General features: G+C 36.8%; 1 protein-coding gene across 2 annotated transcripts in view; it reads right to left on the bottom strand.

Moving 5' to 3' along the window:
- The window catches only part of LOC117335681 (DNA damage-regulated autophagy modulator protein 1-like), a 100267-nt gene extending 87546 nt beyond the window's left edge, over window positions 1–12721 (bottom strand). Inside the window, exon 1 of one of the 2 annotated variants that reach the window (XM_033895836.1) lies at window positions 12523–12721. The gene's annotated coding sequence lies outside the window, so the exon portion shown is untranslated. The remainder of the gene's footprint in view (window positions 1–12522) is intronic. The other variant, XM_033895838.1, reaches the window with a different exon arrangement.
- Window positions 12722–27041: the final 14320 nt, after the last annotated feature.

The raw sequence follows: 27041 nt of genomic DNA, 5'->3' as shown, positions 1-27041 counted from the left end.
CAATTGTTAATATGGTATTCTCTGTTGTTTTTATATTTACTGCTGCCAAAACCTGACTTAAATAAAAAAAAAAACAAAAAACAAAAACGTATGACTCATCCAAAACCTGACTTCAAGCACGAAACGTTTTGAAATTATCGTTCTATAACGAGAAATAAGATCAAAAGTATCTTTTCCAGATTTCGGCATTTCCTAGATTCAATTTTGGTTCATTGTCGATTGCGTTCTTATGTATGTATTGTTTATTGTACCACATCATACCATTGCATGTATTATATTGTTGTGTCACCCTAGAGGTTGCAGATTTCTCAGTTCACGTGCCAACACTATTAGGCCAGCAACGGATGAAGTTACGCGAATGTGTCAGCATTCTAATAGACATTTAGTGTTTGTACGGTCAAGTTAATAGATCAAAAAGCAGTCTGGTCTTTGTAACAGCTTATTCCAGACTTGACCTGGTTTATGAATATTTCAATACTGGCTCTGGTAAGCTCCGTGCATAATACCCCGTGCATTTATACACCAAGATTGAACACTAAAGTAGTGGTACGTTCGCACTCGACATCCATGAAATTGGTCTAAATCCGTAGACACAGTGGACCGAAAACACCGACAAAGTTCTCTAATCAACATGTCGTCATATTGAAACCGAGGCTATTCGCCAATGATTACATCCGGATACTAGTACCGTGATATGAATTCGCCAATACGTAAGATACAGCCTTAAGTTTCGATTTATCAGGCACTTCTATAATTACCAACACTCTTCAAAGGAGTTGATCTATGCCAGTGTTAATGGATAACAATATTGCCAGTATCGAATATAGTGACTGTATTTAAAGCGACTATATATGTAAATTTTATACTCAACTAAACTAAACGGTGATTTCTGCTTATAAATAGTGAAAGGAGTTCAATATATAGCGATACCGAGTCTATACAGTTACAAAATGTTCTATAAATACATGTTTAAGAGATTTAAAACACTGTTTACCCCAGTTGATGTTACACGGACAAAGCTGAATGGAGTGACATGGGTGTGAGTATGTAGTACGTGCAGCGTTCTATTTATAAGCGGTTACGTACCTGTATGCATTCTTGTAGGCATTCCTGGATTGTAACGTAATTATATCGCACTGATTTACGTATTTACAAAAAACACGGTTATGGACACGTTTAATTTTCGTAATCAAGAGACAGTCTGAAAGATATAAAATGTTTTAACCTTATACGTCTGATAACATTTTCCAACAGTTCTTTTTACAGGTAAGACGCTTTAAATGTTACTTTATAGTGTATCAAAGTTATGACCTTATTAAAGAACATATATTTAGCGTCCCACTTGGAGTATATTGCTCAATGTTATGAATAATTCCTAATAATATATCATTAGAATAGGGAAGAAATGTATACGGTGGAGTCCATAGAGAATGTCACGATCTCCATTTCTTGGATTGAGTACAGCCTAATTTCACATTAAGGCTGCTGATATGTCACAAAAATCAACTGAAACCAAGTCCATAATAATGCAAGGGATACATAACCCTGGCAGATGTTTTGAATCAATTCAGATAAATCGACATATATTAAAGTGTAAAGGGGAAGAGAATATGAAAATACATATATATTCTTGCATGTTATACCAATACAGATTCCACAAGACTTGAAATGAACTAGCTTGTACATTGTATATTACATCAGTAGTTTATCTACTGAAATGCAAAAGGGACCATAACTTCATAAAGGAAGCAATACTACATGAAAAGGGCAAGTTAACTATTTCAGCAGAGTTTACAAATGTCATTTTAAAAAATCATTGTAAGAAGATTCATCAGCTTTCTTTACCCTTTGTACTGATTTCGTGTAAAACATTTGAAGTTAATCGGACTTAAGGTATGGAAAGCGTTTATTTCTTTTACTATCTAAAGCCGTGTTACTACCTATTGTGATGCCTTCGACATTGTATTCATTGGGTTAGAACTGTAAAGCTGACATCAGTCCACCTTGAAAGGATGCAAATGCAAAATAAAAATCTCCTGCTTGTAAAGGTTCGAAAATTGTTCTCATGAATAACCGTGGTTCAGTTGGAAATGGCGTTTTCTGTCAATCTAACGTCAACTTAAAATAAAAAGCCAAACAAAAAACAAAAAACAAAAAGTCAAACAGCCACTTTAACGGATTATATGGCTGTTTCAATATTGCTCCATTGTTGAAGCTGCAGCAGTTGAAAGAGAAGCTAATCATTGAGACGTCACTCTAAAATAGAGAATTTTATTTTTAGAGCCTATTTCGTCGTGAACTTGATTAAGGTTAATTGTAATGTTAATAACTATGACACAACGCCTTTGAAGCTATCTGTTGTAGTTAAGATCAAATTAGCGAACAAAAAATATCTGAAGATAATTCTTGTCATTAAAGCAAGGCCAATTGTTATCACCAAAACCAATCTCAAGCTTAAAATTCGCAGCCAGCCTGTGTTTAGACAAATAGTAAGAAACAGAAAAGAAGGTGTAAGGACGTACAATCCAGAGATCTACGCATCATTTGGTTGAACACGACAAAAATAAATGGTACGCAACACATACAATTTGCTTCTTTTCTTATCAGACCTAACACATGGGATAGCCGCTAAGTCTTTTTTTATTAATTTGACGACTGCTTGGCATCAGATGTCACCTAGCAATCGCGCTGGCAATCTCGTTAAAACATCAATATAGTTTCGGCGCTACAGCGGTAACGGGAGTGGTCACTTTCTCGAAATTAATGTCCAATAGACCGAAATCATCTCGTCCTACGTCAGGTTATTACTACCGAGAATATCATTCAAAATGTGCAAAAGATTTCAACGAGGAAGATGTCTTTGGAAGCCATATTGAATGTAGTGAACATTGCATAACCCAATATACCGAAAACACATTTAAAGCTTTTTGTTTTTAAAATCTTTCAGTTGATTATTCATTTATTTAATTTTGATAAAATTGATGTGAGACCCCTTTAACAGTTTTCGTCAGGGTTTAACGTCCTGTCACATACTGGGATATTAATTTTGATGACGAGAGTAAAATAGATATAAAAAGAAAGAAATCAAAACAACGGAAAGGAAACACGTATATGAAAGAGAAGATAAAAAATAATTTGTGTTTTAGTGACTATGGTTTGGATATGAACATTTATTATGTATCTATTAGGGATTGTGTGACAAATAACTAAGAATCTGATAACCTTAATGGACATTGAACTGGAAGTATGAGAATACACAATTCGCAAACATACGGCTTTACCAATTGTTACTTGACATACAATATCCTCATACGATAAAGAACTACAAACCGATGGGGGAGCGTTATTATTTACAGATATACACAATGGTGTATATCTTTCTACAAGAGCGTCATCTTTCTCAAAAGGAATTAAACGATCTCGTTTTACGTATTATTAACAGAATAAGGTATTTTTAGGATGGCGTCCACCGACGCATGATTTTTAGACTTTTGTTATCTTTCGGCTAGATGAAAAAAATATATTGACCTTTCTCACAAGGGTGAAAACTAAAAACAATGAAACAGAAAAAAAAAATCAGTGAAGCATTGTCAAGGGAAACATAAGGTAGAATATACTGCTTAAAAACGAGGCCTTGAGACGAATTCTCAGCCGTAGGAATATTCTTTGCTCGTTGATTCCAACCTGACTTCCTTAACTAAGAGGACTCATAAAACAAAATCACAGCAAGACATTATGAACTCAGTTTGCTTGTCAGCACCACATCCGTGTTCTTGTCTTTGCTAATTACCTTACCATTAGTGATGCCAATGTTTGTGTCAATTTCTTCATTTGAGCACTCGTTGGATTCAATGTACATGTACTTCTAATTTATTTACATATACATACGATTGAAATTGATTTTCTTGTTTGTTCGTCGGAGTGGTTACCTCCATTAACACATATAATACATATACATGAACAATGGGATTGGAAATATCTCAAATTTAGTCGCAGCTAACATAATCTTTCAGCAGATATAGTTCTTGAAAAGCTCAAAAAATGCAAACTATATTTAACATTATTCTACAATTGAACATAAGTATACTACAGTTACCATTGTCGTTGCCGATTTCTTGCAAGGAAGTAAATGCACAAAAAACACAAACTCACATCAAGTTCGCACATGCCTCCCATTTCAGCGATTTTTAAATCGCTCATCTACCTTCAATTACTGGCCCGAGACAATGTACGATAAAACCATACCAATTATCCTCGCCCGGAAACAATTTAAATACGATGGCGGCTTTCGGTCGTGATTCAAATATTCCGAATGATGAAAAATCTGGTCGTCTCACTAGGAGTTCAGACCTATGGTGATCGAACCAATGGATATTTTCTGATAAATTTAAACTGTTTGAGATGTTTAACGTATTTCCAGATGAAATGTTGCATATGCTGCCATGCATGTTACACAATTAGACATTTCGGCGTCTTCCGAGACCATTTGAATCCATGGTCAGCCTATCTGCATATATTTACTTACAATACGTTGTCGAGGAATTAGTCATTAATAAAAATAATATTTGTTTAAAACCCGTGTTTTCAATTTGACAAAACGCATCTGCTGTCCCATTGCAGTACTTTGGACTCTGTATAGTGTCGCCATGTGTCAAAAGTTGCGAGGATACAAAAATGTTAGGTCTGTTCGAGTTAAGACGTTAATACTCTATGCGCCAGTATTGTTTCTGTTTATTTTTTGACAAGCAAATAAGAAATATACCTCTTTTTCATTTTTGTCGGTTTCACGAAGGTTTTGTGACGGACGTTCAATGGTATGAAATGATACACCTTTTTCAGTATCATGTTAACAGGTGAAGTGTCATGAAGCCGTGTGCAGGTTTGGAATTCCAGTGCGATGCCATAATAAAATCGTCCTTCGGTCGACCTATCATGCCCAAGATAGAAAATTCTGGACTATTTAAAAGCTATATCTATTTTAATATATGACGCAAATTTGTTTATCCAGTAACCATATTTTTATACTATTTTGTTTGTATGATGTTTCCTTTATAAACCGTTTTTGTCAACGATGTTGCTGGTACTTATAATATCTTCTGAGTTGATGGAGACGTTAAAAATAATAGAGCCCCTGAGCTGTGAGGAGGTTAAACACGGTGCTAACAATTTCAAGAGATTGCCAGTAAATGTAATTTAAATCTGTGATTGATTTTTGTCCAAAAGTGGATATTTTGTACCGTGTAACATTAACTTCCTGGTTAGAATTTTGTAAATAAATAAACACATGTAGATTACTACATCACTATAGTTTACCATGTCGTATCTAAAAGAAAAGACAGCCAAAAACAAGGGAACAAAAATAACAAAAGAAATTAATACTGTGACGTAATGGTAATCACCGCTGTGACAGAAATTCCACAGCACGTGACTTAGTGACTGGTATAGATGGCGCTGCCTGTAGTTTAACAAATGGTTATATCTACTTCCCGGATCGGCGCCCTGCGTCTGCAAACGTATTTATAGATATTTATATAATTGCCTCTTATATAATGGAGACGGCTAAATAGTTCTGGATGTCTTTGACCGTTTATAGTCTGAAACTATATGATCCCTCTGGGGCTTTTCAGATTATGACTATAAATAAGGTAACTGTGTCGGGAGGATATCAAGAATGATGAAAACGTCAAAAGAAAAATATCACAGCATTTTATTGCAAAATCAACCCGATGCCCTTATCTACGCCATAAATAACCAAGAGGAAAATAAACTGATGTGTGCTTTGGTAAAAAAATGAGTGCAGAGAGGCAGATTAATGTAGTTTAATACAAGAGATCCGTACAAGTGGATAAACTCCCTTAGGAGGTAGAGTACAAGGCTGGAGACAGCTAACACAACCCCACACAGAGTAGTATTAAACGCTATCCCTCAAGGCTGAACGCTGGTCCTTATCGGGAGAGAAAGGTATAATTAGATTCTGGTTCAGTCTGCCTTGCCAATACATTAGGGCGATTCACTACATAATATACTCCAAATCACGTTCCTGTGTTGCTAGCCTAGTCTAATGCCGTCCAGTCATGCTATAGGACTCTGTATGGATGTGACAGATTGGCACTGCAGTCCACAAAAACCTAACCATATATTGGATTTCCTTAATTTCCAATTAATCACGTGATAATGAATTGGTACATTGACTATGTACGTGTCTATTGTATTTCAGCAAGACACCGTGTGTCACGTGGTATTTTCGTTCACGGTGAATTCAACGGGAAAGAATAGATATTATGAAATGTGGCTTAAATCGAATCTATTTCGGAATGAAAACCACCTCTTTTCGCTTATTTGGCTAGTTACAGATATTACAACCACTTAATTTAAGGACCGGTATCTTCAAGTGATTACTCAATAACACGTTTCAAATAAACTGTTTGTGGTGAAGGTAGTGAACAAAGTACTTATAAACACTGTCTGACCACATATCTGTTTTCAATACATCCGTAAATTAACACATTTATATCGTTTATGGACGATAAATGCTTGAACAGAGCTAACATCATGGCCGTCAAATTAACATGTCAGTTTTTGTTTTATTTAAAGGCGTTCATCGTCTCATGACAGCAGGTTCTAATGATCATTAGAGTGTCAGGAGAAAAACACAAAGCATAGAAAGAACGGGATACAGAAAAGTGGAAGGAAGGAAAGAAAGGATTAAGATCCGAAGTGTTGCAGAGTGGCAGTAGATAATTTTTTGTCTCCTTATTGTTCTACCCTGGTTCTGTGACTCCCGATTGTTCGAATTTAAACTAACTTGTGTATTAATATCACAAATGGGCTTCAGGTGAATGTTTGTAAATCAGCTTTTGATTGAATCACTTGGCAATGTTTCAGCATTGAAAAGATCATAAGTCATAACATTGCTATATCCAAAATGCAAAATTGCATGACGTGAAACACATACATGTGTGCCAACCCCAAGACTAGATAAACTAAAATATCGATATATCATAGCGATATAATACTAGACAGAGTAACTCGAGATATCGGGCTCATCCACGCGTCTCAACGTATGAATGATACGATGAGATTTGTCGTGGCCCTCTTGCGGATTGTAGGAATGTTTTTTTTTCACGATTTCTGGTTAATGAATAACTCGGAATTATATAAACCCCCGATTAGACCGTTTAATGCATTTCATGCAATTCTTTGCGAAAAGTGCGTGATAATGCCACTAACTGTCCTAATTTTAATTTCTTTTCTTTAATCTTATTTCAATTTCAAAAAACGTTCTCTCTCTGGTGTCTCCTTTGAGATATCTATGCTATAGGATGTCTCCCGGGGTCTACAACAAAAGGTTAAAGTATAGGACCTTTTGGTAGGGTTATATGAAGGTTTGTCTACCCTCAGCAGTCATATTATGTTTACATATCACCCCATCACCCAGGAAGGTCATATATTGTTTGTTGTACCGAAAAAAAATCAAGAACAAGTTCAATAAATATTCCCTCGGGGGAATATGACCACTTCAGGTGGATAAACCTTCATATCACCCTACTAAGAAGGGCCATCAATTCATATCATTGTATGTCCTATACACAGAATAGGGTCATTTAAGGACGTTTATAGTTTAATCACACTGAATTGCCATACACAAGGAGACGTTAACGTTGCATCAATCCAGTTGCATTATAATGACAGAAGGCGAACCAGTCCTTAAAGTGTACTACGAATCTATTTTTTATGTTTAAACTGTGGATTCGTTCGCTTTAGTAATAGAGGCCATCGAGAACCACATCGAAAACCACACACTCTAACCCGAGATATAAGCTGTCAAAGCTGACTATGTAACATATTTGTCGATAACCAATCAGCACCTGCACTGTTTGCAGCCATCTGTAGATGCTGAGTGTGAGGGCTGATCACTTTGTGTATTGCGATAGAAGGTCTAACTCCACATATGGACAGTTTCCTTTTGTTTAGATATTATTACTGCTTGTTGACAATGACGAAAGCGTGAATATTTTCAAAAAATAAAAACAAATTGCTCACAGTCTATACTTCGGCAGCATTTTAATGTTGGCGGACAGCCTGCATTTACACATGTCTGTGATTACAATAATCGAACATCCAAATAAATATTTGCTATTTGCACGTGTTCTCGATCTCCGTTGTAATATCCATGCCTCGCATACACAAAACCAATCAATTCATACCTAGATTGATGGGGTGACAGCTGTCAATCAATATATATATATCACTGTCAGTACCCGGATAGGTGAGTCAATTAACCTGCCTGGTATCCGCGACAAAGACAGTGTCATACCTGGTAATACTAGGTAATCTCATTACGAAATAGAACTAATCGAACGGTTCAATGTATAATATGGACACACACATTTCATTAACTTCAGTTGAGTTAATCCGAAAACAATACATCAACTGAATACAGTTAAATTCGAAACTTTCAAATATATTTACAGTATATATGTATAACTATTGAATAGATAGGGTAAAACATGACAAGGAAAATCAGAAAATACGTATAGTAATCAAATACAAGACAATGTTCAGAAGAACACTTGTATCAGAGAGGGCCCTCGGGTATCCTCGCCCGTGATAAAGTTGTGGCTAATGACGTCAGGTATTCCGAGTCATCTGCTCAGATTTTGATTACGTACCGCACTTGTTGGAGAGCGTTTATCGAAGATAGGAAATTGTCAATATACCCCGTAATTAACTAAAACAGAGGAATTGGTCGGTTGCTGGCATGATAATCTGAAATGAAAAGCATATCCGACTACGAGCACTAGCCCCGTTCAAGGACGGGTCAGAAAACCTATTTTAGGTTAAAGTAACACATACATTCTCGAGCAGGTCTTGATTAAGGTTGTGATGTGTGATATGAAAGTCCAAATCACGGATCAAATTGTCTAACATAAAATCATTTTTGAGAAGAGTAAAGATAATTGAATTTTGTCTCTTTTTGTTTATAGAAATTTTGCCGATAATACAACAATGAAGTTTTGCTCGAAACACCATCGCAGTTTAACCTGACCATGGACCAGACGCCGTTGAAGTCAAACAGTAAGATCCCGATCATCAATCCATTATTTTATATAAAAAACATTAATTCAACAACCAAGCTCCTCAGTATAGCATATAAATGAATATAAAATATCAAAATACAGAGATATCTCATCCTATTACACGGTGGTTTAGGTGGTCGAATAGCACAGTAATAACGCACTAGCCTTTCGCCTAGGCGGCCGGAGTTCGATTCTCCGATCGGACGTGAAAAGGAATGGGGTCACTTGCCCGACCAAGTGGGTTTTCCCCGGGTACCAACAGTAAGATCCCTCGCACGCTTCCATCTGGACCAATTAATATAAATTAACATAAGTTGGTATAACTTATTTCGGAATAGTCGTAATATAAATAAAGTTTACAATTTACATTTTTCCACGGTTGTATTTGATCTCATGCTTCTTATGTTTCGTTTGTTTATATACAATATGGCAGATTAACACACTAAGGATGTCACAGCTAGATAGGTAATTATGTAAGACGAATGCCATTGGAATATAAGTGTGCATTCAATGATTCATGCATATCTCGAACTGGATAAATTATTTTGATTTTCCAAAGTACTCGAGTTTACATCGTCATCTAGCAATAAGAAACCATACCAAAAATTCAGGGTACACTTTAAAACTGTGTAAAATGTAATGTCAATCAGAGAGCAGAATGTATGAATTATAGAGACTGCTGTTTGCCTCGGCTAGGAGAGAGAGCGCCCATAATCTTTTCATGGGGCTAATGCTAAAACAAACGCCAAAAAAGTGAGGCATTGTCATGGGAGACATTAGCTAAAACAAGTAGAAAGAAGAGAAAAGGTAAGATTCCAATATATTTGCCTCTTATTATGTAATGAAAGCAGCATATGCAATGCTTATGCGATGTCTGCATGGAAGGACAAAGGGCAAACCATATATTTATACTGAAGATGAGTGTTTTCCGTCGTTATTTGTTATGACTCATATATGGAACAGGGAAGAAGTCAAAATCAGGAGAGAGAAAAAAAGAAAAGGAACTGACCGTCGTATCTTCAAGAAGAAACTTTCATGATTGGTATATTTTTTTGATTACTTTCAAATATTTGCCATTGTAGTTCGTTCGCTACGTATATGTACGAATGTTTATTTTAACGCTGTATTTGGTATTCAAATTATACACATTGTGCAGCGTAATTTCTGAGTGTTTCTGTAGTTAGTTGTCATATTTCCTGATTTGGTTTCCTGTGACATCTCCACCGTAAAGACTTGTTCGTGATGATACGAGCCACTCCAAGCAATATATAGCCATACAGCCATTCGTGACGTATACGAATGAGACTTGAAGTAAACAGTCTGAAAGGTTTACGTCTTCCATTTTGTATGTATTCCTTCAGTTTTGACAAGACACCAGCTAGACATACGTGAATGTCACAAAATAACACTGTCCATAGTGATATGTAGTTATTTCCCAATAAATGGACAACCAGGTGTTCCAATAGGGTAAGCATCCTCTGGATCATCGATGCCACCCGCCATACAAATCTAGGTCAGATTGATCGCTAATGGCGTACAAGTTCAGCGTATATTAGCGAAGGATTGCAACCATTGTGACTTCAGTCTTATTGTCAAATAGGATAGAATCAATCACCACGGACCAACAACAGCAAAAGTAGTAACCGATATAAATATATATATTGTATTTTATATGATAATGATATATAATTTGATATATAATATATATAATAATAAATAACGATAGTATCATAGTGTCTGTCTTAGAACGCATTACTTAATTTTCATGTATCGACTTCCAAGATTGAATTTTCTCAATATTCTTTTAAAACAGTTCGTTCTAATGAGTGATATTTTCTTTCTATTAAACGGATCTAAAACCACTTATTCACTTTGAAGGTAGCAATGATTTGCGTTTATTTTCACTTTTGAGTTTAAATTCTACAAGCTACAATATTTTATCTAATGAATGGTATTGTCTTGGGTGTTGGTTTTGATTTGGAGTTTCAATGAGTCACATCAATATACATATAGTTAGTAAGTAGTGGATGTCCACGCATCATTGCCTTTGTGGCATATTGGTGTATATGGGCCGTGTTGAAAAATAGGTCCTACAATATAGATAAAACTACTTGCACAGGTGTCTAGTTAATAAAATAATGTAATAAAACGATGTATCGTTGATATGTGATCATATATAGGAAGTTCTTGTATAAAATATTCCAATACTTAAGCATTCGAAGGAAGATATGTGCAGAAAAATCAAGTCATTTTTTTAACAATATTATCCCATGAGATTTTTCTCACACGATTAGGCCCATTGTCGAACACTACTTACGCCTGAGGGGAAGGCTAACTCCACCGACACAAAATAATTTATTTACGTCCGGATGCCTACAGGAAGTGGTGTCCGCTCCGACATTTATACATGCAGACATACACCTAATACACATGTATGTACTGTAAGCATGACATCGTCGACTCGGTAGTACTGACCATGGACTGGTCAACACTGTCACGATCGGCATATCATCGTTAAGACAATAATGGGAGCGAGATATATAGTGTATTATTAATATATTTTGTAAACAAGGACACGATTAGATGATTACTTTTTAATAGGGACGAATCTGAATATTCTGACGAAATAAGTATAATAAATCCATGGTATACATAAGTGTGTATAGTGTTCAAGGACGACACCACCAGAAAAGTTTTATTTCGTTGCAAAAACGGAATATTGATTATAATATTGCTGCTCCCTAAACATATATCTGTAAGGTATTTATTATCAATTTCTTATAGATTGTAAAGCGTAGTATCTATTATATAGTTGTTGCAATATCAATCGACATATCCTAATTGGCAACGATTTAAGTGCCATAACAATGCTATAAGATATCATTTTAACGAATTGTAGAATTAATGTACATCACAGGTAGTTATATCTAACAATAAACTTTAATTACAACAATACCGAATTTAAAGACACTCTTCATTCAATGAGAAACGTCAAGTTCACTCAAGTACTCTCCTTGGCTTTAATGCATAGATATGACGTAAAACAATGCCAAGCTGAATCAGATTGCCCTTACATAACGTTATTGGCGTCAAACCATAAAACAAAACCTACCATAACATTACATTACTTCTGTTAAATAGGCCATGTACTAAAAACAAATATGACTCGTCGACGCCTATTTATAAATAGAATGATATAAGGAACGAGTGCAATATACTATATCTATGTCCAGTAATGGAAAACATAACTCTCTTTTATAACATATTCAACATGAAACACTGCATATAAAATGTCTTCCACGTATTAAAAGAGAAAGTTATATCACAAAATCTTATGTTTTATCTATCTCTTTTATTTCATGATATTCTGATACCTTTATATCTTTATATATACATATCCATGTTATTCAATATGAAGTGTGTAAAAAAGAAACGTACTTACCTTTTACATAGATAATCCACTGCCTCTCTTTTCAGTTTTGTTCTTGACTGGGAATTTCCCAACACGTCTGGTTTATATATAGACACTGCCTGTGATATATTCTTTAGCATACCCCTTATATCGTCTCCATTACAGAGGGTCGTACGTATTATAGTAAATATACACACGATAACTAGCACAGGCAACACGTGGGCCGATATATAACTACAGAACACCGTATCTACTTAAGATCTTAAATACGTCCTATCTGTTCTACATAGTCTGCAGGAAACAACCGACAAACATCCTTGTAAAAAAGTGTACCCACTTTTAGTGATAGGATAGCAGATAAAAGAATTTCAATGCACATAATATTCGAATATTGAAGACGTCTTAATGGCACAGAACATCTTACGACCAACACCAGAAGATTACAATATTAAACTTCATGAAATTCCATTATAGAACATCATCCTCACGAGACAACCAGAATATTTTGAATTGGTACAACCGGCTCTCCTGTTTGGTGTTCAGCTTTGACGGTTGCGGTAAGGACTGTTTTGTCCGCAGTTAATATGTGACCGGGTGGGGTACCGCTTTCATGTATGACAATTTCAGTATGATAACACTACAGAAGCGATCGATAGTGGCCCCATTATTCAGGGATATCGTTCTTTAAATAAGACGTGAAACAAAATTATAAGTAAGATACCTGCATTCAAATGAAACCGTAATTCAAATTTAAGATCAATGAACATATTTGTTTTTGCATACAGGCTCTTGAAGATATACCAAAGATATCAAGTATTTTGGAGGATTAAGTGTCCTCCTATAAATCTATATAGAGTCCAGCTTTAATCAAATTCTCGAAACTACAACTAGGGTGATGGCTGAACGACCCAAACCAAATATTGCTAATCTGTCTAAGCGTTATTCACCATTTAACATCGTCATTATTAATAATGTTTCGGCGAGTTGAACATGTAATAGAAATATTACCGGGAAACAATATTTAATAACGTGCCTGGTAAAAAGCGTGGTACCGTCTCAATATATTTTCACGGGCAATGTTTACCACGAATGTTTTTTATACACACTTAGCTATGTATTTCCCTTTCTGTCGTGTTCCAATTTGAAAATCCTTTTCTTTCTGCTTATGTTCCAGTTGACATGTATACGTATCGACTATACTTGAATATTAACATTCAGTATGCTTGAAAGCATTGGCGAAAATTGTATTCATTTTTTTTCGTATTATTTTTGGCCCAATGTATCCTTAAGCATAACTGTTTTACCAACAAGTATTGTACATGGAACAGTTATTTATTCTGACTATCAGATGAATCTGGACAATATTACATGTAATATGTTTTAAATTTAAGCTTACAACATAAACCGTTTGTAAAAATTGTAAAATGGTATTTTTATAGCACAACGTTTTAAAACGGGACCTATATATACAAAAGTCTGTATTATCTCGAAACTGTCGATCTGTTTACATTACAAAATTATTGCCATATGCGTTTCTTTCTACATTATAAATATTTGTATTATAAAATATGTATTTAAGCGTTATTTTTTCTATGTATCAATTTCAAGTCGTTTTTGCCATCTTGTTTAACCCTAATGACCTTTTTGTATTCATGTCCCTTCAATGAGTCTCTCTTATGATAGCGCATTTATCTCTCCGTACACAAATACATTAGCTATGTATCATAAAATCCTGAAGAGCCGAGTGTCGACAGGTCATACTATATGAGTTGGCTAGTACGGTATGGTATTAAGAGTGCTTGGACAAGATCTTCGGCTACTTCCGGAATAAAGCGGAAACATGTGAATGGGGAGTTATCTATTTAAGTGTTTTGTTTTCCAATTATCTGTGAAGTACGTTTATGCTGAATATATATCTATTCGGTATCGTCTGTCTTAAAGTTCTCTCTAAGTTGAAGAGAAAATAATTTGGAAGGGGATTAATCTTGATTATTCGTCCGGCATTCTGACACCATGATGGCATAAAGTGTAATTTATAACCGATGGTACGTTCGTGATCGATGAAACGTTTGTACTTAACACCGAATTACAAGCGTACGCGATTATCATCAAACACAATGTACAGTTTATTTAATTGTTGAACAGCTACTTTCCGCTTTGATCGAATACTAGCTTTTTAATTAACTTAAATTAGCTTCCTCGAACAAGAGTAAACGATTAGAACGACACAATACCAAGAATTTCGATAGAAGACACGCGTAATACTTTTCCCGATTTATTTCGATAAAAGATTTTCTATCGCTTCCTTCTAATCAATATTACAAAACCATAGCCAGATTCGAGTTGACTTATCCTATCTTGCTCAGTTCTGAAGGTAACAAGCGTTTTCCTCGCAAATTAATTCTCAAAAATATTTTGTTTTTAATTTCACCATACGTCATTCAGATAGATAGAGGGTAAGAAATTTAGATTCTGTCTCAATTGCCTGATTCTTTAGAAGCGACTAAATGTGGGATTGTTTCCATTTTCTGATAATGTATCCCTTGACAATGCCATACGTTTGGTGTTAGGTGAGTTTTCGCCCCTGTGAGGAAGGTCATGGCTCCTTACCATGGTCTTCGTAGTTTCTTAAGTTAAAAAGCATCATAATGACAATTCTATAAGTTTCATAAAAAGAGGTTGGTGTGCGAGTTGGTTTCATCGCGCTTATTCATTCATGAAGCGTGTGAATATAAATCCCGTTTTTTTTTTGTTTTTTTTCTTTTCTTTTTTGTGTGTTTAGGGGTTTGACGTCCTTACAATAGCCAGAGTTATATGAAGACAGATGATATGGAGACACAAATAGCCGGAGTCATATGACGACGTTTCATATGGAGACACCAACAGCCAGGACGTCACATGTGGACGGGTGACATTGAGACAATAACAGACAGGGTCATGTGAGGACGGGTGACATGGCGACACCAACAGCCAGGGTATCATGCTGGCGGATGTCAAGAAAATAAAGCACAGGAAGACAGAGTAGTTAGGAAATATAGACTTAAACTCACTCCGTATCGTATGACTTTCACATGTACATAACGTTTTTATGAAATGCAATATTCGGAATGATCAAATTTATTGAAAATAATAGCATTTATCGAATTACTAGTGTTTTGCAATCCACATCAAGATTTTTGCATATTTTCTGATTTATTTCGATGTTTGTTTCTTTTATCATGACCTTTCATCATCAACACATCACATACGGGCCCTAGAGGGACTAAACAGCTGTATTGCAGTAATAATTCATTTTTGCTAAACTGTATCTAAGTCTTAAAGGTGCTAATAACTTGAGTGTCTTTTGCATAGTGGTTAAGGTGTTCCGACACTTTATCACTAGCCCTCCTGTTGTGTATACACATTATAATACTGGTCATGCAGAGTCAAATTTATTGTAATTTTCAATATATATGTTAGTAATTCCGGAACTCCCTACCGGATTCCGGATTCTTCTGTACATACGTTATAGTTATTGTTGTTACTTCCGGTGAAGAATAAAAAATGATGAAGGATGAACTTGTTTGTCTGCTCTGCCTCTGATTTTAAAACAACCATCAAAGTTCCACTCACTGCCAAGCGAGTTAAACCATTCCCCCTCAAACGTTGATGCGACATGGTGGAGAATCTGTTTCTATAAGAAGATTTCGGTGTGTATTACTATACATTAATGACTTGTGCCTGAAATTTTACCGAACATTGATCACGATGCACAATTAGTGACTGATCACGTGACCATTTTTTGTTGGCGCCATGGACTAACCTCTCTCCCTCCCTCATGGATAGTTTTTTATGTGACAGTTTTCTATTACACAGTGATAATGATATTACATCAGAAGTTGATGACATTCAATTTGATCCTAACGAGCTGTTACACGATAATTTTATAAGAGACAATGCTTTGAAGGTATCAGATTGTTTACAGTTTACACCACAACCACCTCAGACTCCGTTCAACATGGACATCTCAAAATGCCGGAAGTTTACAGGGCTCAGCCATGAAAATGCAGAAACCTTTCTCATGGAATTTCTGTCTTTTGTTGAACTATATTCATTGGATAATCACTTAAATGACAAGAGAGTGCCCTTCTTTTACAAGGACCTGCAAGGACATGGTTTTCCACAAACAATTTGAGTATAAAACCCTGGGAAGTCGTCCGAAAATCCTTTGCAAAAAAGTACATAGAGTTCTCTGCATCCAGTCCATCCTTGTTATTGGAAACAAACAATTTCTTGACCATGACCCTTAGCCCTCATGAACCGTTGGAGGATTATCATGCTAGACTTGTTGAGAGAGGCAGGCGAATTGGTAAAAGTGACATTGAAATTTTAACTAAATTTATTTCTTCGCTGCCTGACCGACTTGCCTTCTTTGTGACAGCTGGGAATCCTGTTGATAGTACCACGGCTCTATCATCAGCGAAGATGGGCGAAGTGTACGGCTATCGAACACCCACCCCCTCAGTGTCACAGCTCCAGCCGGAACCTGTACCTACCCTGTCTCGGACGGAAGATCTCTCGGCTAAGGTGGACAAGTTAACAGATCTAGTTACCACTTTACTTCATACTAAGGACCCTGGTAATCATCGTCAGGAGACACGCGTTACAGCATATGCATGTTATAAGTGTGGTGGCCAGGGACATAGACAATTCCATTGCATGTGGACAGGACAGGATGTGCCTCACCCTGAGACCTGCTGTCAGTTGTGTATTCAATTCGGACACATTGCCACATCATGCTTGAAAAACTTTCAACCGACTCTGCCACCTCCTAATGTGTCGAGCATGCATGTTACTTCGGGAAACTTGCTGCTCCCGGGGGTAGCAGGTCGCGTCCCCTCGGGAAGACTGTGTCAGTAAATCGATCGCGACATCGTAGTGCTGAACCTGTTCGCGGCTTCGCACAACATGAGAGTTCCGACACAGATAGAGACAACACACCCTCATTGGAAACCAGTTCTGATGGTGATGATTTTGTATCAGACTCTGAAACAGACAAGGCTCAGGGACAATTCATGTACTTTCCTGTACACATTGGAACTCACAATGTTACAGCATTATTAGACAGTGGTAGTAGTATTAATGTCATGTCTGATTCTTTGTTTGAACAATTACCACATTCTTCTAAAAGTAGTATCAATTTGTGTGATGCTGTGTCTATAGGCTTAGCCAATGCTTCCAAGGTACAGGTCAAAGGTTCTGCTAATGTTTAGGTCAAGTTACCTAATGGCAAGTGTACAATACATGTTTATATTCTACAGCAGACATCACATCCTCTTATTTTGGGTACTACTTTTATGCATGAACAGCATATTGTTTTGGATTTTGGATCTATGCTTGTAGGTTCTAAAAAATTGAAAGTTAGGAGTAAATCTGTTCTTGAGATTAGGCCTAATTCTGAGTGTATAGTGATGTGTAAACTCCCTAAGGGCAGTATGATAGGATTACAAGGTGTTTGTTCTCCAAGTAAAAAATCTGCAAAAGCTGGCCTATTGGTAGCAAAATCAGTTAACACCATCTATCCATCGCGAAAGTTCCCATCAAGATTTTAAACCCTAGTAATACCTGTATTGTGGTACCTCGAAATACTGAATTGGCTGATTGTGTTGCTTTGGATAGCTCATATCAGGTTATACCTCAAAATACACAGACTTTTGCTAGTATTTCAACATGTAACAATATGTCTTTTAAGAATGTTACCTCTGATGTAGGTTACAATGTTGACAAAGATGATGCCTACAATGATGATCTTGTACATAAACATGTGTCTGCTAGTACCTGTGTTAAGAATGCTGTTTCTGAGACTTTTGATTTTGATGTTCACAATTTTTCATAACCTCTTACTGGGAAAGATGTCACAGGTACTATCTCTGATGTAGTTACAAAGGTTGATATCACTGACAATAACACTGGTGTTTCTAACAATGTTGTCAAAACTTTTACTAGGAATGTTGCATCTAATGTTGTTTCTGATGATAATACCAGTACTTCTCAACATGTTGTTCATAATGTTGCCAGTAATATTGCTACAAATGATGTCACAAATGTTAACACAAAGAATTCTCAAAAAGTAGTCAGTCATGTTGCCAATGATGTTGCCAGCAATGTTGTCTGTGATGTTTTGGATAATGTTGTAAATAATATTGCCAAGAATGTTGACACACATGTTTTTCCAAATGTCAAAGCAAACAGTTCTCAAAATGTAGTCTGTCATGTTGCCAGTGATGTTGACAACAATGTTGTCTGTGGCTTTTTAGATAACATTGACCCTACTAATCATAGTTTTGTTGAACATGATACTGTATGTAGTACTACATACAATGTTGTTACAGAGCCAAGTGATACAAAACCATTTTTGAAATTTATCTCTTACTTTGATATGAACAATGACAATTTATCACTAGACCAACTCAACAGTCTTAAACAGTGTGTGTATAGGAATCGTGACGTATTCGTAACGGATGAAAATCCTTTTTTAGAGTTTACTACAGTGGTGGAGCATCGTATTAACTTGAAAGCTGATGCCAAACCTAAGTATCATAAACCGTATAGACTATCTCCGGACAAACGGACCTAAACCAGGGTATTATAGCACCTCTTGATGAAAAGGAGGATGTACCAATATCTAGCCCTATTGTGCTTGTTTCAAAACGGAAGTCTGGTGATAACTCCACTCAGCCATCGTCATCTTACAGATTCTGTTGCAATTTTCGCTACTTGAATTCACAAACTGAACCATTTCGCTACACGATACCAAACCTTCAGGAACTGACTGAATCGTTTGATCGTCAAAACCCAAATTACATCACCTCTATTGATATGAGTTCTGGCTTTTTTCAGATGGGGATAGAGAAAGACTCTACAAAGTATACAGCATTCAACACTTGCTTTGGTAGCTACAAATTTTTACGCCTACCTATGGGGTTGAGCACATCACCCAACAGCTTCCAGTTACTTATGGACAAAGTACTGCACGGTTTAACCTTCAAATCAGTCTTGTGTTATTTGGACGATATTCTAATTTGCTCGCACACTTTCGATCAGCACATGGCAGATATTGAGGAAGTGTTTAGTTGTCTTCGGGCAGCTGGTCTGAAGCTAGGCCCCAAGAAGTGTTCGTTCGCGAAGTCGGCATGTACTTTTCTCGGTCATGAAATTGCATGTGCTGGTATCCGTCCACATGCTGACCGTGTGAACGCTGTTCAGAACTTTCCTGCACCTACTAGTCAGAAGGAGTTACGCCGTGCGATGGGTCTCATGAATTGGTTCAGAAAATGTATACCTCGGTTTAGCGAAACGTCATTTCCACTTACCCAACTGTTGAAGAAAGGTGTTCGTTTCTATTGGACTTCAGAACATGATCGCGCATTTCAGAAACTTAAAACCGCGCTTTTGGAGTCGGAAGCATTAGCATTTCCTCGCTATGATATCGAATTTCGTGTAGCAGTGGACACATCTTGTCGGGGCATTGGCTATATGCTATATCAAATTCATCCAGATGGCGTACATCGAGTAGTCAGATTTGGCTCCAGAGGTTTTAATACTTATCAACAGACGTATGGACCAACAAAATTAGAATTATTGGGCATGTTGTACAGTGTTTTGGATTGCGTGCATTATCTACGTGGTAGACATTTTGTAGTCGAGTGTGACCACCAAGCTTTACAGCCTTTATTCCAGAAGCAGCTTCGTGGGAAGATCTATGAACGATGGCTCGCCATCCTTCAGCAATTTGACATTAGTATTGAATACAAACCCGCTCGCCAGATGGTAGTGCCTGACGCGTTATCGCGATGCCACCCTTATCCTCATGGAGTTATAGATTCCAGTCCAGCGGAGGAGGATTTGAATTTTCCTTTCATCGAGGATGTTCATGCTGTTGGGGTCACCCTCCCTAATGGACAGAAATTAAGTTCTCTCGTTCATTCCGATAGTAGTGACAATGACATTATTGTGAATAACATGTGTATGATTCCCTCCTCTGTCTTACGGTCAGACATTGTTTGTAGTGGTGCTGATGATGCGGACACTGAGGATGGTGATATTGCTGTCAAGGGTGTACCACAAAGGAAAAAGCGAATCATGGCTGTTCATAAACGAAAGTCACCCAATTCTTATACTGCTACGTATACACCACCAACAAAAGCCTCATGCTTACCTGATTGCACGCCCGGTGTTTCTGATAAGGTCTCATTTCAGGGACCTGTGACTGATCCCATTTCTCCTCACAGTACGGAGGAGTTATCTACCCTTGACCATGTGGATCATCTGTTCGCACCAGCAGAGGACAGCTGTTTGGACATTTTAGTGACCGAAAGCTTGAATAGGATTGAAGCAGACATTTCACAAGCAATACTAGACAGTGTAGTAGATACTGTTGCACAGGATACTACCGTTTCTCCTGCGGACGACGCTTATTTTGTTCTTACTGATGTGGACAGTACTGGTGCTACAACTCTCGTGTCTACGGATATTGATTCAGACATTAAAGTAAACCCTTACATACAAGACACAGACATTGATTCTAGCACTTTCACTGAAAATGACGGTATGGTTTCTCTTATGAATTCTCCAGTACCACCTGATGACACACTGTCGGACATTTTACTACCTGAGCCCTACCAGCGAATCGGTATGAACATGTACAGCACCTCAGATTCTACTAATGAAGCAACCACCTACGGTTTAGAATCTCAGAGTGATTTCTTCAAAGTGTCTAATATAGGGGTTGAGGATGTTATCAAGATGCAACATCAGGATGATACCTTCCAACCAATGATTGACTATTTAACCCAAGGGGAACTACCCAATTCTCAGAAAGCTGCAAGGAAAATCATTCTTGAGAGTGCAGATTATGTTTTGATCAACCGGATGCTTTTTCATTCGCGTGTAGCAAAGTCAAAACGTTTGATGTCACTAAAACATTATCAGTTGGCTTTACCCTTCACTTTAGTACCTACTGTCCTACAAATTAACCACGGCTCTGTTGTTAGTGGACATTGTGGAATACAGGAGACCATGGATCGTATCCGTGAGCATTAGTTTTTCCCAGGCTTATCAACCATTGTGTCAGACTACGTACGTTCTTGCCCAGATTGCCAACAAAGGAAAGTGCCGTCTGTACCACACGGACATGCCATCACTGCGTTTCCGACACCACACCGGCCATTTGAGGTTTGGGAAGTAGACCTCTATGGACCTTTGCCCATTACTGCCTCTGGCAAGTCGTATATATTCACTGCTATAGACTTGTTTTCCAAATACGTGTTTGCAGTGCCTATCGCCACCAGTGATGCCCTTTCCGTCGAAGAAGCTATCTTCCAGCTAGTCTGTATGTTTGGTATATGTAACACTCTCGTGTCGGATCAAGAATCTGAATTTATTGCCAAAGCTACTCAGGAAACTTGTCGTCTTTTGAATATACAACAAAACTTTACCCCAAGTTACGCGCATCATTGTATGGGCGCCTGTGAACGAACTCATCGTGTATTGGCCACTAAGCTAACACCTTACATGAACAGCAAGCGAAACAACTGGGAGGAGATTCTTCCTGCAGTCATGTTTTCAATGAATGCATCTGTGAACAGCAGTTCTGGGTATTCACCTTTTGAAGTTGTTTTCGGTGACCGACCATCTTTTCCATTGTCAGTTTTATTGCCGGACCTGAAAAGTGTACCAAAGGACATGCATGCTTATATTAACCAAATCCAACTTCGGCTTGAAGTCATTCGTGAGGACATGAAGGAACATATACTCCATTCCCAGTCTAAAATGGTTGAGGTGGCGAATGTCAAAAGACAAGGACAAGACTTTCATGTTGGAGATTATGTTTATTTGAGACATGAACCTTTGGGTACTGGTCAGAAACTTCAGAATATATACAAAGGACCTTTTGTGATTCTAAGAGCAGATTCTGATCACTTAATGACGTTGCAAGATCCCACTACGAGAAAACAACTTGATCGACCTGTACATGTAAATCGTCTCAAGATAGCACATGTTCGCGCTCCCACACTATCCAATTTCTTCAAGTGTATCACTTCCTGCAAAGTGTCTGTAGGTGTTCAAGCCAACATGGTTCAAGATGACTCCCAGACTGATACTTTGTCATCTGGCCGTGTTTCTGCTGAGGACAATTCAGTGGATGGGAAGGAACAGGCTGATTCCCCTCCACAAACCCTGTCACCGGTCACTGATTCTGACAGTACTCTTACATTTGTTGTACCAATACCACTTGCTCGTCCGACTCGTCACATACGTAAGCCTTTACGATTTCGCACCGACGAACATTTAGACCCTGGCATGTTATCTTGTTCTAATACCTCAAGTGCGTCTGATGATGTATATTATAAAATCCGTCGAGTTCTTGCCCAGCGTGGAAGTGGATCTAATCGTGAATACCTGGTGCAGTTTGTAGGTGAACCGTCCCAGAAGGCTATGTGGGTGTACTTTGACTCCCTTAACAAGGCCGCTCAACGGTCAGTTCTCGCAAAGAAACCAAAATGCATTGAATGAACAAATTTCTGACCTTCTTCTCTTTGTTCATAGATTTAGGTACACAAATCGTTTACACTTGCCCTTATTTTTCACTTATGTTTGCCATGCTGAATCAAATTAATTTTATATTAATTTGTTAATAATCATGGGTTACATCTCCGGTTGCATTATTTTTTGAGACAACAGAAATAATTGTTACCTGCATAGTTTATCAGTTGTGTATTTTTGATTTTTTTATGATCACTTATCACATCTATTAATGCCACATAATATGCTTATAGAATTATCTCCCATGTATATGATTTGCCAACATTCAATTTTGATTGTTTGACTTTACCAGAATTTCTTGACATGAAATATGTGTGTCCCTTTAATTTGCCTGCACCTAGATAGAATGTGCCTTTAATGAGTTGATATGAGTTTATTGACTGATTATTTGAGATTACCAAGTATACTTAACTAACCAAATATGCTTAATCTACACCAATGGCATTTTCTACTGTTTTTAATTGTGGATGATATTTGCTACTGTTTTACATTGTGGATGATATTTGCTGCTGATTTGTAATACTCTTTACCTTGCTTTTTCATAGGTAGTATATTGTGTTAATTTGTATACCAACAAAGTGTTATTTCAACAATATATTGATAATTGAATTGCCACAGACAGGTTGCATATTATTGGTTCTACAAACTGTTCATAATGAGATATAATGAATTGAATTATTTGCTAACAATTGTATCTGTGAGTGTTTGTACCTTGTGCACAGGTGATTATATGAGAGGTGTATGTGGTTGCATTTAAACTACTCAATTTTCTTGTATTTCTATATAATAGATATGCATCTGTTCTCATATGGTTTATGCTCTGATGAATTTAAATGACATTAGTTGCATTAATCTGTATCAATCTGTGTTTTGAAGATATGCTTATTTCAATGTTGGTTTACCAAGCCTTGTACTACTTTCACATGACAGATGATGAATTTATAATTGCAAGATATAATTGTTCGATCGATGAGATCAAATTTAGTCATTATTTTGGCATTGATATTGACAATTTCATATGCATATTTTACTAAAATATATTATTAGCCTCTGCTTGACCAGTGTTTAAAAAAAAGGGAATACTCCCATTTTTTTATTTGGCGTGGGGGGATGTTGTGTATACACATTATAATACTGGTCATGCAGAGTCAAATTTATTGTAATTTTTAATATATATGTTAGTAATTCCGGAACTCCCTACCGGATTCCGGATTCTTCTGTACATACGTTATAGTTATTGTTGTTACTTCCGGTGAAGAATAAAAAATGATGAAGGATGAACTTGTTTGTCTGCTCTGCCTCTGATTTTAAAACAACCATCAACGTTCCACTCACTGCCAAGCGAGTTAAACCATTCCCCCTCAAACGTTGATGCGACACTCCACCTTTAGGTGGTGAGTTCGAAATCTACGTTGGACAGTTGCCAGGTACTGACCGTAGGCCGGTTGTTTTTCTCCTGGTACTCCGGTTTTCCTCCACCTCCAAAAACCTGGCACGTCCTTAAATGACCCTGGCTGTTAATAGGACGTTAAACACAAACAAACAAACAAAGTCTTTTGCATATCCTTTCAGGACCTTCGGAGATATGCATCTGTTCAATGTTGTTTATTGGTAAGGATGATACCGTTGCTTGAACAAGTCCCTGACACATGAAGTACTCTCATCTCCCGAGCTATGTACAATAAAGATTCGCCAAGAAGCTTTTGAGCAATCTGTCCAATGCTTTCTTCTCACATGTACGAATGGATGATGCCATCAGTCCCTATATGCCACCATTTCTGAATATGACCAACACTGACGGGTAATGGTCATAGATCCGAGATAGTTATTCACCGTAAGGCGAACATGTTTCAGTTTTATGGCGTAGTGGTATTACGGTAGAACGCAAGTCGACTCAGCTATAAATGAATACGTGATAAGGCAGTGCTGTTAGAGTCAAAATAAATGTCCTAGTTTGTATGCTCCCCAGGAATCTGAAAAATACACTGTCTTGTGTACAGTAGATAAAATTAAAATGAATAATGCATTTTATGTTACGGAACTACAACAGAAAAAAATGAGTTCTTTGCGGCTTAGATAGGGTGATCTCCATTTTATTATCATTAGTTTTGTTGTTGTTTGTTTTTGTTTTTTGTTTCTTTATTATTTTGTTTTGTTTGTTTTTCCATTCTTATTTTTATTTTATTCTGTCTTATTTCTTATTTTATTTTATTTCTTATTATATTTATATATATATTTGTTGTTGTTATTGTTGTTGTTGCTTTTGAGTGTTTGTGAGGGTGTGTGTCTTATTGTTCCCTAACACAAACCTATCCTGGTTAATCTTTAAACATTCATGATTTTACCCTCTGATACCAAAAGGACATTTAAACAATTATACAGATGTTCATTCCTGTCATTAGTTGTTGTTTGACATTTTCGAAATGCTATTTCTTAAGATTTTCACACCATTTGATTTTACAGCAAGTCTGCAGTTTTGCTTTTAAGATGGTAGAATGGACAGGTTCCTATGTTGCCAGTATCATGTGAGTGAGTGAGAAAACACTATAGTGTGCCCATGCTTGGTGTTTTATTGTGATGTCAGAATAAAAGCATTCAGCAGTTGTAATAGTCCGGAAATCGCATTGCTTTCTTTTATAGGGACGTAAAACAATACTAAACAAATGCTGACCTGGTTGAAAAAAATACACTCGGAAATTACATCAGTTATAACACCTAGATCTATTATATGACCTAGATTTACATGACAGGTGTTAATGAAGCAGAAGACGCTACCTATTCCGGAACACCTGGTCTTACTCTCCTACTATTTCAAGGGGAAATCAGAGTCTATTTCGTGTCCTCTTTTGGTGTAGGATTCCGCATTACTTTTTAATGCCGATATTTCGTGTTTTTTTTTTTGTTTTTTTTAATTTTTTTATGTATTTATTTAAAATACCGGCGGTATATGCCCTGTAGGAATGTTGATACCGAAATGTTATCCATCATTGAAGCCTCATGGGCCAGGTTTGGGATTTGAGGTATACGACACCAATTAATAATCTACGTTTTCATACACATACTAAAACCTATGAAAATCAAGTAAAGTTTAGTTAGACGTTTATTCGGTATTCGGAATAAAGAATAACTTTACACTTGATTTTGTCCTAGGTAAAGCAATGTAATTAAGAATAACGAATATCTATCGAGCTTTATTTTGCTTAAAACTCGGTTATCGATGTACTTTTTCCTACATCGATATCCCGATTTTTATAAGGTTTTTATAATGTGTGCAAATACTGTTTTTTAGTGATAATCAACAACTGCCACATGTACATAATCGAAACCAAGGCCCTCTGACTGAAGCATTTTTTATCAAATCGGTTTGCCGTATTGTATGGGGCAAGGGAGTTAACTGCAATATTCTGACTGATATTTGCTGTCTTGAAAAAATAAAAAAGATGAACACTTTTATTTTATGGTTTACAATCAGACCATCAGTATGTGCTTAATGCGTTAAAAATGCATTTTAGATGCATTCGTGGAATATAAATGAAACAAATTTACATTCGCCCTGGCCATGCGAGGTCTTTCTCAACAAGAAACGCTTGATTTTTGATATCTTATTAATTGGCTTAGGAAGAAACATCGGTAAAATCATTAATGGTATGATGGAGAAGTCACAGGATACAAATCCAATCGCCTTGTGACGTCAGTGTAACCAAATAACATTCCTCGAAGTATATATAACAATAGTGTATATAGTTTTTGCACCAAACACAACTCTCGGAAACGGTGACTTCATGAGGTGAGATAATGTACGCAGGGGTATAAAATGAACTGAAATGATTGTTTGTGATTTGATAATTTAAAGATACTGCAGTGCCTACGGCCTAAACACTGCCTGTTGCTCAAATTATCTATTTAACATCAACAAATGAAATGAATTATAAAAGTTTATAAACGTATACACTGTTTTTACAGTA

The sequence above is a fragment of the Pecten maximus genome, chromosome 10, assembly GCF_902652985.1.
Source record: "Pecten maximus chromosome 10, xPecMax1.1, whole genome shotgun sequence".
Taxonomy (NCBI): domain Eukaryota; kingdom Metazoa; phylum Mollusca; class Bivalvia; order Pectinida; family Pectinidae; genus Pecten; species Pecten maximus.
The sequence above is the reverse complement of the archived record's forward strand: the minus strand, read 5'-3'. Positions and strand labels throughout refer to the sequence as shown.